This window comes from Rattus norvegicus, chromosome 2, assembly GCF_036323735.1.
Source record: "Rattus norvegicus strain BN/NHsdMcwi chromosome 2, GRCr8, whole genome shotgun sequence".
NCBI classification, from domain to species: domain Eukaryota; kingdom Metazoa; phylum Chordata; class Mammalia; order Rodentia; family Muridae; genus Rattus; species Rattus norvegicus.
In genome coordinates, this window is record NC_086020.1 from 133,475,694 (window position 1) to 133,489,576 (window position 13,883).

Consider the following 13,883-nt stretch of genomic DNA (forward strand, 5'->3'; position numbering starts at 1 on the left):
GAGCTCTTTCTAGGTATGTTATACATCATCTGTTATACATGCTTTTGGCAGAAACTTTATTTTATAAAGAGTGGAAAAGTTGGGCATGTGTAAAGATGCAGAAAATACTCTCCTTTTTAATAATATTCAAAGAGAATATCCCTGAGTCTGCAGAATTACACAATGTGCTCCTTCAGTCCTATTGCTGAATTGCTGTTGTGAAGCATAGTATTTGCCCGCTATGAGTTATATTTTGGATAGTCTTATAATCTTTCATTTCTGGTGTTTGTTATTCAAATTATAAAAGCAGTCATATCACAAGCTTGTAAAGATGTCAAAATTTGTAAAGCATAAACATGTTACCTTCTATGAATTAGTTGGTTGTGATTTTAATGTGTGTGTGTGTGTGTGTGTGTGTGTGTGTGTGTGTGTGTGTGTGTGTGTGTGTATTGTAAACTATTGGAGGATATTTCAAATGTGAGAAGCCATGGAATTTTTTTCTTCATAACTTTGTGTTTTTCTTTTTACCTTACTAGAGAGATGTGTTCAAATGATTTAATAAACCTGTGGCTAGTTCTGGCTCACAATTGGATCATACATAGAGCCCATCGTGGTGGGAAGGCATGACGGGGAACACGAGGCAGCTGGTCACACTGCTCTGCACTCAGTCAGAAGTCAGGTTAGTCACGTTTTCCCTGTTTATCTATGCTGAGATCATAGTAATAAGCTGCCCCTGCTCGTGTTCACAGTGTGATTCCTTGCTATAGAAAAACCCCTGGAGACAGTGTCCCAGACATACACAAAGGTGAGTTTCCTGAGGGATTCTAAATCTTGTCACGTTGAAGAATAACGTGTACCATAGCCATTTTCTGCTGAAACCACGCTAATTCTTGGGCACTTGTCACACACCTTTGCCATGGCTCACTGACTTTCAAGAACAGCAGGAGCAAAATTAAAAAGGAAGGGAAATTAAAAGCAATCTTGTGAGAAACAATGTTTGACATAAAATAATTAAATACCCACAAACATGCCAAATAGTTTCGAGGGGAAAACACATACTTTTCATAGAACAAAGATAGTAAGATCTGACTGGGAGTCAAAAATTCTGTATCCCACACCTGAGTCCAGTTCACTCCTACAAAGAAGCGAAACTATAAATAAATAGGAGAATGCTTTACTTCAAGGCTTATTTTGCCAAGAACAATGGTGAATGCCATCGAGATCAAGGCTGTTTTCTCCCAGGACTTTCATGGTGTGTTTTTTTCAGAGTAGGATAGCTTTGGTTCCAGTGCCACTGTTAGAAGAGTCAGCAAAGATCGCCTGACCCCAATCAGGGCCTCAACTTTACAAAGCAAACGAAATGCCTTGCTGGGCATTAGCAGCACATGTTAATGTGTGTTGTATTTTGGAAGGCACAACTCTTTTATAAATAGAAATCTGGGGAATGAGGACCGTTTGTCACTTATCACTACAGGAACACTGACAGGTCACAGTACCTAGAAAAAGAAATCCAGGAGGCCTTTGTATCTCTGTGCTAAGAACTTACTCAGGAGGGAAAATGACTCATAGTAATTAATTTGCTCATAAAAGATTTTGTTCCATTTCTCTAAATTTACTTCTAAGACAGTTCCGCTTTAACCACTTACTTGCAGAAAATGCTCCTTCATGTGCGACAGCATTCACGTGTCATTGATTAGTTCTTTAAGAGAGGAGGAATGTTTGTTTCTCTAGATTTCATCCACACAGGCAGCTGCATTTGTAAAAGCAAGTCTTTCCAAATCAAAAAGAAAAAAAAAAAAACCCTGACAAGCTGTGAGCAATGACAATAATTCCACTAATGCAGTTGCCTAGTACACTAATTATCCTAATGATGGTTCAGTTGTCTGATAATCGCATCCCCCAAGGACCATATAGAGTCAATCCACACAGTTGTAGAGCCCTCTCCAGGCTCATTTTGCTGTTTCCTGCTTTGCTGCAAAGTACATTATATTACTATATTAGCATAAACAGTCATCATACTGAACACGGGCTGAACACACAGATAGTGAAAGTGGTGAAGGGTAATGGCAGAAATTCCTAGATGAGGTACTAAATCCAGTCACTCAATTCTGTAGTTTATGATACAACCATAATTTGAACTACAAATCTGCATCTTTCTAAAGTATGGGCATGGGGCTTAAATGTGTGAAGAAACATAAACGATATGTTTATTTAAATCACTAACTGATCAAAATGTTTTGAAAACATAAACTGAAAGGGTTAACTTAAAGTAAGTAGTGCAAAAGTCCTATAAAATCTCTGGAGTTCTTTTGAAAGCATAGGTTAGAAAAAATTGTGAACAGAGGCATTCTACATGGTTAGATAATGCTGTTTCATAGAAGATAAAATTATTAAGCAAAAATCTCCCTAGCAGCTGTAGGAAGCCTCCCAATGAACTGTTAGTAAAGGAGTGACCAGAGGCATTGAGAAGTCAGGTAGATGTGAGATACAAGTTTTCTATTGTGAGATAGGAGTTTACTGCTATTTGTGGTCAAAAGTCATTGTGAGACTTATCCAGTTATGATGGCAGGAGCAACCATGGTAAATATTTGTCTAAACATGCCAACCAATTCAAAGAAGCATGACTATTATAGGGGGTAATCAACTAATTTGTGATTGGATTTGAAGACTGCACCACAGCACAGAACTCATGCTGGGAACTATATACCTGCACAGATTGAGTTTGCTTGAGTTCTGCTGTCTTAGGGTTTTGCTGCTGTGAACAGACACCATAACCAAGGCAAGTCTTATAAGGACAACATTTAATTGGAGCTGGTTTACAGATACAGAGTTTCAGTCCATTGTTATCAAGGCGGGAACATGGCAGCATCCAGGCAGACATGGTACAGGAGGAGCTGAGAGTTCTACATCTCCACTTGAAGGCTGCTGGTAGAAGACAGACTTCCAGGCAGCTGGGGTGAGAGAATTAAGCCCACATCCACAGTGGCACACCTATTCCAACAAGGCCACACCTCTTCATAGTGTCCCTGGGCCAAGCACATACAAACCATCAAAATATATGTGTTTATACTGTAATTTAGTCAGCTGTCACCATCTTTAAAGAAGCTTCTTTTCACAGTGGTTGAGAGTTGAGAGCTTACCACAGGCAAATTTACAGAGAATAAGCAATATACATACTAGGCATCACAATGGACAACCTTGATCACCCTCCAGAAAGCTCAAGAACCATGGTGGAAACAGACAGAGAAATGAACCCCCACTCCTGCTACTGCAAGCAACCACAATTGAACCCACTGGGTCAGAAAGAAAGACTTTGAAGGACCAGATTGCTGGGAAGGCGAAGGATTTCAGCAGGAAAGAAAGGAGGATGAGAAGGCACAAAGGATGGTGTGGGAATTCAGTATATAAATCTATGAATTTGTTAAAGCAAAAAGAAAAAAACCCTAGAAGCTATGTAACAAAAATAAATTACGATATCTAGCACTGCTAAACAATGATTATGTTTGCCGATTGTGTAAACTAAGGATTTGAGTCTCACATTTGTAAAGTGGTGGTTCCAGAAGCAGATTATAAACTGAGGATATGACCACTCCAAGATATGATCGAGAGGAGCTGTTTGTTGTGGATATGAGGGAGAATATAGCAAGAGGCATCTGGCAGTGCCCAGAACAGAGAGAAAGCAGTAGATTGAACATTGCTCATGGACAGGACCATTAGAGGAGGGCGTGTGAAAGAATGATAGAAGACCAAGAGAGAGGCAAAGATGGCAGCCTAGCCAAAAGAGCAAGGTTGTAAAGATAATGGGAAGCTGTGGGGAGGATTTCAAATCAAATTATTAAAACAATTCCAGCCGGTAGGTGGTGTCTCTAACCGCCTAAATATTTTATGTTGCTGAATGAAACACACAAACATAGCCTTTAAATATTGATATCCCTGGGTCACTTCCTAACCTCTACTGGATTAATCCACCTCCTGCCAATAATCTCGAGTTATCACTTACTAAATTGGATAGTCTACTTTAGCTGCCCTAGACCCAGTTGGGCAGCCCTCTGCAACACACTCTCCTAGCTCTTTCACCTGGCTGTTACGCCTCCCTGTACTCTATTCTTCTCAGGCATGGTGTCCCTTCTCCTCTACACTCTCCCTCATAGTGAATTTCATTTTTCTCTCCTTTCCCTCAGTCAGAAGCCCTGGAATCCTAAAGTCCAGCCTCTGTCTGTCCTGTCCAGCCATTGGCTGCGGGCTAATCAAAACCAACTGAGGACAAGTTCCTAGAAGCTAAGTGCTGTTGTAGCAGTTTTGGGCACTCAAATTAACATTAGGATACAAAGAACATTAGGCCAAACCCACTTCAGGATGAAAGCCCACAGACTGGAAAAGTTTAGGGTAAGGGGCAGAGTGAGAAGACCCAGGTATGGCAGAGTAGACTCAGAAATGTATGAACGTGTACTTTTGCTACGGCAGAATCCTGGAGGCCATCATGCAGTTTGGTGTGCTAATATAAAACACAGATAGCCATTTATCCTTTCTACTATTGATAAGGGATTTCATTCTATGGTGAAGTGAAACTGGCTTCACAAGTTATAAAGGTGGCATTTATCCAATGGTCAGAATTTGGACCTGACATTGATCAAAATGAAGCAACCAAAACTACCATTGGGTAATTGAAGTGGAATAGAAAAAATAACTTGCATTTAATATATTTACTTCAACTGTGAAGTATTGTAGGGGTAAATGTCAACTTGTAAGTCCCACCTACAGAGAAACCAGTTAACTTTCTGGAATGATGGGAGTTGCAGTTCTTGGAAAATGAAAAATGCCATATGGGAAATAAAGTTCTGTCAAAAAAAAAATGGCCCATACAACAGGTATCTTGTTGCCACTCACTGACATCTCAGAGAGTGGGCCTGATGAAGTCCATCCTCTTAAGTATTTAAAGCTTGTTTCAAACCTGGCTAAAAAATTTGGAAATTGGTTACTATTTTGTAAATCTCAGGATTAACAGTACAATAGGAAATGTTTCATCAAGGGAACAAAAGCCATCTGAATACTTTTCTAGGTTTAATTTTGTAACTTTTATTTATTTGTTTTTCTAGAAAGCATCGTGGTTCCAAACTTCCTATATGGTAGACAGTGGCTTTGACTCCTGATTCTCCTGATTTCCAAGTTCTAGAACTATGGGTGCTTGTCATAATGGATTATTTTTAAAATCATTTAAAAGCATATTTAAATCATTGCTTTCACAAAAATGGATTACCATATACAACATGATTTTTTTCATAACTATTGCAATTTGAATTTAGGGGAACAAAAATCTCTTCATATGAATGGAGGAGAAATTATCAATGTTTACATCACAAAGATTCTCTCTAGTCACTGGTGATTGAATTAAATCTTCCATTTTCTCCAATTAAAATAATATATTTTCCACAAATTATTACTATCCTTTAAGGATATAAATACATTGCATACTAATGTTAAAGTAACCCAAGATTCATTGAAAATTAGTTCCCAATAATTTCCATATTTTGTAAATTTATCGAATTAATTTGATAAATTACCCCATCGTTATACACATATGTTTTTCTTGAATTTGCTTATAATTTCTCTTTTGCTTCAATTTATTTTGTTTGCCTAACTGTGAGATAAAATACAGTCACTGGAAACAGGAAGAGAAAAAAATAGAAGAGCTCAGGTCCTCCAAAGAGATGCCAAGATAGATAAAACTGTTTGAGAGACATTCGTTTGTAGATAAAGGGAAAGGAAGGAGGTGTTACTTTCAAGAATCAATGTAGGTCAGGCACTGTTGAAAGAGAAGAGTTTGTCTAGTAAGATGCTCAGGCAGTGGAGAAATTCTGAGCAACACTTGGATGATTTGGGAAGAGAATTCGAGCAGTAATCATCTAAGTTAAGAGTCTCAGAAGGATGGTCATCTGAAGGATGTCTCAGCACATTAATCATCTGAAGAAAAGCCCCAGAAATAATAACTGTCAGAGGGAGAAATCTAATCATAGTTATTTCTTTTTAATATTTTTTAATTGGATATTTTATTTATTTACATTTCAAATGTTAACCCCTTTCTAGGTTACGGCTCTGGAACCCCACTCTCCCATTCGTCCTTTCCCTGCTTCTATGAAGGTGCTTCCCCACACATCTACCCACTCCTGCCTCCCCACATTGGCATTCCCCTACGCTGGGGCCACTAGTCTTCACAGGACCAAGGGCATCTCCACCCATTGATGGCCTACACGCCATCCTTGGCTACATAAGTCAGGCTCTGGCAGAGTAGCTCAGTAAAGAGTTATATCAGGCTCCTGTCAGCAAGCACTTCTTGGCATCTGCAACAGTAACTGCGCTTGGTGTCTCTATATGGGATGAATCCCAAGGTGGGGTAGTCTCTGGATGGCCTTTCCTTCAGTCTCTGTTCCACATGCTGTATTTCCTTTAGAAAGAGCAATTCTTGGTTAAAAATTTTGAGACAAGTGGGTGGCTGCATCCCCCAACCGTGGGCCTTGCCTAACCTCAAGATATGGTCTCTACAGGTTCTCCTTCCCCTTTGTTGGTCATTTCAGCTAAACTCATCCCTATTGGGTCCTGGGAGCCTCTTGCTTTTCAGGTGTCTGGGACATATTGGTGGCTACACTCAATTCCCCATTCCCCATTGCTACACACCTCTGTTCAATTTCCTGACCTTCTGTATATCATTCCCTTCTCCTCCCATACTTGATCCTTTCCTCCTTCCCCCCTTACTTCCTCAATTCCTCCCAAATCTTACCAACCCCTACCTCCTGTATTTTTTTTCTCCTTTTGAGGAGTGAAGCATCCATATTTTGGTCTTCTTACTTTTTGAGCTTCATATGGTCTGTGAGCTTTATCTTGGGTATTTCAAGCTTTTGTGCTAAAATCCACTTATCAATGAGTGCATACCATATATGTTCTTTTGAAACTGGATTACCTCACTCAGGATAATATTTTCTAGCTCCATACATTTGCCTAAGAATTTCATGAAGTCATTGTTTTTAATAGGCGAGTAGTATTCCATTGTGTAGATGTACCATATTTTCTGAATTCATTCCTCTGTTGAAGATATCTCCCTTTTTTTTATTAACTTGAGTATTTCTTATATACATTTCTAGTGTTATTCCCTTTCCCGGTTTCCGGGCAAACATCCCCCTCCCCCCTCCCCTTCTTTATGGGTGTTTCCCTCCCCATCCTCCCCCCATTGCCGCCCTCCCCCCAACAATCACGTTCACGTTAGCAGGACCCAGGGCTTCCCCTTCCACTGGTGCTCTTACTAGGATATTCATTGCTACCTATGAGGTCAGAGTCCAGGGTCAGTCCATGTATAGTCCTTAGGTAATGGCTTAGTCCCTGGATGCTCTGGTTGCTTGGCATTGTTGTTCATAAGGGGTCTCGAGCACCTTCAAGCTCTTCCAGTTCTTTCTCTGATTCCTTCAATAGGGGACCTATTCTCAGTTCAGTGGTTTGCTGCTGGCATTTGCCTCTATATTTGCTGTATTCTGGCTGTGTCTCTCAGGAGAGATCTACATCCGGCTCCTGTCGGCCTGCACTTCTTTGCTTCATCCTTTTTTTCCCAGCTTCTGGTCATTGTAATTAAGGATGCTATGAACATAGGGAAACATGTGTCCTTCTCATATGTTTTAGCATCTTTTGGTTAAATCCCCAGGAGAGGCACAACTGGGTCCTCAAATAGTACTATCTCCAATTTTTCTGAGGAATCACCAGACTGATTTTCAGAGTGGTTGTACCAGCTTACAATCCCAGCAACAATAGAACAGTGTTCCTTTTTCACCACATAATCACCAGTATATCTGTTGTCACCTGAGGGCTTGATCTTAGCCATTCTGCCTGGTGTGAGGTGGAATCTCAGGATAGTTTTGATTTGCACTTCCCTGATGACATAGGATCTTGAACATTTCTTTGGGTGCTTCCCAGCCATTCAAGATTCCTCAGTTGAGAACTCTTGGTTTAGCACTGTACTCCTTTTTTTAATAGAGTTATTTGGTTATGTGGAGTCTACCTTGAGTTCTTTGTATACAATGGATATTAGCCCTCTATCAAATGTAGGATTGGTAAAGATCTTTTCCTAATCTGTTGGTTGTCATTTTTGTTGTACTGACAATGTTCTTTGCCTTGTAGAATCTTAATCTTAGAGCATAAACCATTGGTGCTCTGTTAAGGAAAGTTTCCCCTGTACAATGTGTTCTAGACCCTTCCCCACTTGCTCATCATTTAGTTTCAGTGTATCTGATTTTATATGATCCACTTGGACTTGAGCTTTGTACAAGGAGATAAGAATTATTGACTTGCATTTTTCTACATGCTGGCCTCTACATGTTTAACCTCCAGTTGAACCAGAATAATTTGTTGAAAATGCTCTATTTTTTCCACTGCATGGTTTTAGCTCCTTTGTCAAAGATCAAGTGACCATAGGTCTGTGGGTTCATTACTGGGGCTTCAATTCTATTCCATTGATCCACCTGCCTGTCTCTTTACCAATTCCACCCAGTTTTTTGTTTTTTTGTTTTTTTTAATCACCATTGCTTTGCAATAAAGTTTGAGGTCAAGGATGCAGATTCCCACAGAAGTTATTTTATTGTTAAGAATAGTTTTTGCTATCCTGGGTGTTTTGAATTTGCAAATTGCTCTTTCTAACTCTATGAAGAATTGAGTTGGAATTGTGAGTGAATTACATTGAATTTAGAGATTGTTTTGGGCAAGATGGCCATTTTTACTATATTAATCCTGTCAATCCATGACCATGGAAGATCTTTCCACCTTCTGAGATCTTTGATTTCTTTCTCCAGAGACTTGAGGTTTTTTTCATATAAATTTTTCACTTGATTGGCTAGAGTCACAGCAAGGTATTTTATTTTATTTATAACTCTTGTGAAGGGTGTCATTTTCTTAATATCTTTCTTAGTCTGTTTATCCTTTGAATAAAGGAAGGCTACTGATGTGTTTGAGTTAAATTTATATTCAGCCACATTGCTGAAGTTTTTTGAAATCAGGTTAAGGAATTCTCTGGTGGAATTTTTGGGTTCACTTAAGTATACTATCATATTATTTGCAGATAGTGATATTTTGTCTTCTTGCTTTCCAGTTTGTATCCCTGTGACCTCCGTTTATTGTCTGATTGCTCTGGTTAGGACTTCAAGTAGCATATTGAATAGGTGGGACAAGAGTAGGCAGCCTTGTTTAGTCCCTGATTTTAGTGGGATTGGTTCAAGTTTCTCTTCTTTTAGTTGATGTTGACTACTGGTTTGCTGTATATTGCTTTTAGATTGCTTTGATATGGGCCTTGAAGTCCTGATCATTCCAAGACTTTTACCATAAAAGTATGTTGAATATTGTTAAAGCATCTAATGAGAAGAGCATGTGGTTTTTTTCTTTGAATTTGTTTGTATATTGGATTATGTTGGTGGATTTCCACATATTGAACTAGCCCTGCATCCCTGGAATGAAGCCTACTTGATTATGATAGATGATCGATCATTTTAATGTGTTTTTGGAATCAGTTTGTGAGAATTTTATTGAGTACTTTTCATCGATATATATAAGGAAAAGTGGTCTGAAGTTCTTTTTCTTTGTTGGTCCTTTGTGTGGTTTAGATATAAGCATAATTGTGGCTTCATAGAATGAATTGGGTAGTGTTTCTTCTGTTTCTATTTTGTGTAATAATCTAAAGAGTATTGGTTTTAGGTCTTATTTGAAGGTCTTATAGAATTCTGCACTAAACCCATCTGGACCTGAGCTTTATTTGGTTGGAAGATTGGAATGAATGCTTCTATTTCTTTAGGAGTGTACATGGTTTATCAGATCTTGCTTTTAACTTTGGTTTCTGTCTAAAAAAATTGTCAATTTAATCCAGATTTTCCAGTTGTGTTGACTATAAACTTCTGTAGTAGGATCTGATGATTTTTGAATTTCTTCAGTTTCTGTTGTTATGTCTCCCTTTTCATTTCTGAGTTTGTTAATTTGAATACTGTCTTTTTGCCCTCTTGCTAAGGAATTATCTATCTTGTTGATTTCCTCCAAGTACCAACTCTTGATTTTGTTGATTCTTTGTTTAGTTCTTTTTATTTCTACTTGGTTGATTATAGCTCTGAGTGATTATTTCCTGCCATCCATTGCTCTTGGGTGTATTTGCTTCTTTTTGTTTTAGAGTTTTCAGGTGTGCTGTCAAGCTGTAATTGTGTGCTCTTTCCAATTTCTGTTTGGAGGCACTCAGATTTATATGTTTGTATTGTTTTCTTTGTGTCCCATAAGTTTTGTTATATTGTGGCTTCATTTTCATTAAATTCTAAAAAGTCTTCAATCTTTCTTTATTTCTGCTTTGAACACATTATCATTGAGAAGACCATGGTTCAGCTTCCATGTACATGTGAATTTTCTGTTGCTTTTATTGTTATTGAATACCAGCCTTAGTCCACGGTGAATTGATAGGATGCATGGGACTATTTCAATCTTCTTGTATCTGCTGCGGCCTGTTTTTGATCAATTATATGGTCAATGTTGGAGACGGTATTATGAGGTGCTGAAAAGAAGGTATATTCTTTGTTTAAGGAAAACATGTTCCATAGATGTTTGTTAAATCCACTTTTTCATAACTTCTCTTAGTTTCACTGTGTCTCTCTTTAGTTTTTGTTTCCATGATCTGTCCCTTGATGAGAGTGTGGAGTTCAAGTCTCCCACTATTATTGTGTGAGGTGCAATGTGTTCTTTGATCTTTTGTAAAGTTTTTCTTTTTTCTAAAATGTCAGTGCCCTTGCATTTGGAGAACAGATATTCAGAATTGAGATTTTTTTCTTGGTAGATTTTTCTTTAAGGAGTATGAAGTGTCCTTCCTTATCTTTATTGATAACATTTGGTTGAAAATCGATTTCATTCAATATTAGAATGGCTACTTCAGCTTGTTTCCTGGACCATATGCTTGGAATTTTTTTCCATGCTTTACTCCAAGGAAGTATCCGTCTTTGCCACTGAGGTTTGTTTCCTGTATACAGCAGAATGCTGGGTCCTCTTTACCTGTCCAGTCTGTTAGTCTATGTCTTTTTACTGGGGAATTGAATCCATTGATATTAAGAGAAATTAAAGAAATGTCAGCGTTTTTTCCGTTATTTTTGTTGTTAGAGGTAAAATTTTGTTTGTGTGACTCTTGTTTTGGATTTGTTGCAAGGAGATCATTTTCTTGCTTTTTCTAGGATGTAGTTTCCCTCCTAGTGTTGGAGTTTTCCATCTATTATCCTTTGTATGACTAGATTTGTTGAAAAATATTGTGTAAATTTGGTTTTATCATGGAGTACCTTGGTGTCTTCATCTATGTTAATTGAGAGTTTTTCAGGGTATAGTAGTCTGGGCTGGAATTTGTGTTCTCTTAGTGTCTATATGACATCTGCACAGTATTTTCTGGCTTTTATTGTCTGTAGTGAAAAGTCTGGTATAATTCTGATAGATCTGCCTTTATATGTTACTTGTCCTTTTCTGCTTTCTGTTTTTAATATTCTTTCTTTGCTTTCTGTATTTGGTGTTTTGACCATGATGTGTCAGGAGAAATTTCTTTTCTTGTTCATTCTATTTGGAGTTCTATAGGCTTCTGACTTTAGGTTAGAGAACTTTTATTCTCTAATTTTGTTGAAGATATTTACTGGCCCTTCAAGTTGGATTTTTCTCTCTCTTCTAAACCCATTATCCTTAGGTTTGGCTTCTCATTGTATCCTGGATTTCCTGGATGTTTTGGGTTAGGAGATTTTTGCATTTTCCATTTTCTTTGTCTGATGTGTCAATGTTTTCTATGGTATCTTTTGCTGCTGAGATTTTCTCTTCAATCTCTTGTATTATGTTGGTGATGCTTGCATCTATGACTCCTGATCTCTTTCCTAGGTTTTCTATCTCCAGGGTTGTCTCCTTTCTGTTTGTTTTATTGTTCCTACTTCCAATTATAGATCATAGATGCTTTCCTTCAATTCCTTGACCTGTTTTTTTGTATTTTTCGGTAATTATTTAAGGGATTTTTGTTTCCTCTTTAAGGGCTTCTACCTGTTTACCCGTGTTCTCCTGTATTTCCTAAAGGTAATTATTTATGACCTTCTTAAAGTCCTTTCTTTCATCATCATGAGATGTGATTTTTAATCTGTATCTTGTTTTACTGATCTGTTGTATTATGCATGACTTGTTATGTTGAGAGAACTGGGTTCTGATGATGCCAACAGCCTTTCTTTTTATTGTTTCTTGCCTCTCATCGTCTAGTTATCTCTGGTGTTAGTTGTTCTTACAGTCTCTGACTAGAGCTTGTCCTTCCTTTGAGCCGTTAGCCTATGAGCCTGTGATCTTAGGTGTTTCATCACTCCTGGGAGACCAATTATCTTCAAGCTGAATTTGGGTGTAGAGAGCTGTGTTATATGGTTAGTTCTGTGGCACTGATGGAAACTGGAAGGATCCTGTCCCTGGGTGCTTTGCAGTTCTTGTGTTTGTGGCCTCTTCCGGGTCCCACTTTAGCCAGTTATTGGAGCAACAGTGGTGATCATACCTGTGAATTTAGCAGTGACAGCATTCCTGGGATACAAGGTCTGAAAGGATGGAATTTGTGTACGGAGAGTTCTTGCTCTGTCTTAGCTCCGGGACACAGATGGAGACGGAAAGGGTCCTCTCCCAATCATAATTAATAAATTGTCTTCAGTCATTAAATGGGAAAATATGAATCTTGACTTACAAATTTATTGGTTTCTTCAAAAGCAGATCTGATGGAGACCTGGTTTGAACAAAAGAGTAGAAAGACAAGTTAGCACCAACAGCTACCTGTTCAAGCTTCCTAACTGTGAACTCAGAAGGACAAATCACCTCATTTTTCTGCCATACCTTCCTTGTCATGGTGTCTTCAAATAATGAGCCAATGTCTTTCCTTCCCTGAGATGTTTAATCTGGTGATTTATTAGTGTAACTAAGAAAGTAACATGTAATAAATATACATAAGACAAGACCAATGTTCTCGTCATTTCACTCAACCTTATACAATGAGTACAAGCAGAATGAGGAGTATATATAAGGTCAATGACTCATAATGTAGTATATCGTATGTGTGTTTAAAGTATTTTCCATCTTCTTTGCCTGTGATCAAAGTAAGAACTTGGCCAATAACCAACAGTTATAGATTTATAGAATCTAAATTGAAAAACTTTGTTTTCTTGTTGACAATTTGTAGTATTACTTACTGAAATGGACACCTAGACATATTTCCTTATCATCTGTATCCATTCATTTTCTGATTAAGAGTTCTAGAAATTTTTAGATAAATGCCTATAACAATTTTATTGTTATGGAAGAGAGGAAATGGATAGCTAATATGAGAGAAGGAAGAAAAGATAATATAATTTCAACATCTTCAACTCTTATTTAATATATTTCAGTGAAATATACTTAAAAAGAAATAATTTGTAGGTTCTCACTATTATAAAAATTTGATATAGATACTAGAAATAAATGCATTTGAGAAATGAACATTTTTACCACAAGAAGGCATCTGTTTATCCGAATGACTCTTATATTCTCTGATTTATCATTGGTCTTACTCTCAGCCAAAAATATGGAGTGTGTCCTCAGGAAATAATTATAAACAAGAACAAAAAAAAACAGATGAAAATTTCATATAATGTTGCAGTTGTCAACTTGGCTATGCAGATAATAAAGACTCATTTCCTCTAGTACCATTGAAAAGTAATACTTGACATCAGAATTGTTCAAATCTAAATCATAATTACCTCTCATTTCTGACATTTATTTCTCCAATGGCCAAATGGTCTCTCACTTTGTTCAAGACGTCTTTAAAAGAGAAAGTAGAACGCCCAACATTTACAAAGATTCTAGAAAGATAGTTCCTGTCAGAT

At 37.7% G+C, this 13,883-nt stretch overlaps 1 protein-coding gene across 4 annotated transcripts in view; it reads left to right on the top strand.

Annotated features, from left to right (window-relative positions):
• The window catches only part of Tgap1l12 (GTPase activating protein testicular GAP1 like 12), a 697,215-nt gene that overhangs the window by 591,104 nt on the left and 92,228 nt on the right, over nucleotides 1-13,883 (top strand). For all 4 annotated transcript variants that reach the window (XR_005500942.2, XM_063282873.1, XM_039103653.2 and 1 more), the window contains exon 32: nucleotides 516-658. The gene's annotated coding sequence lies outside the window, so the exon portion shown is untranslated. The remainder of the gene's footprint in view (nucleotides 1-515; nucleotides 659-13,883) is intronic.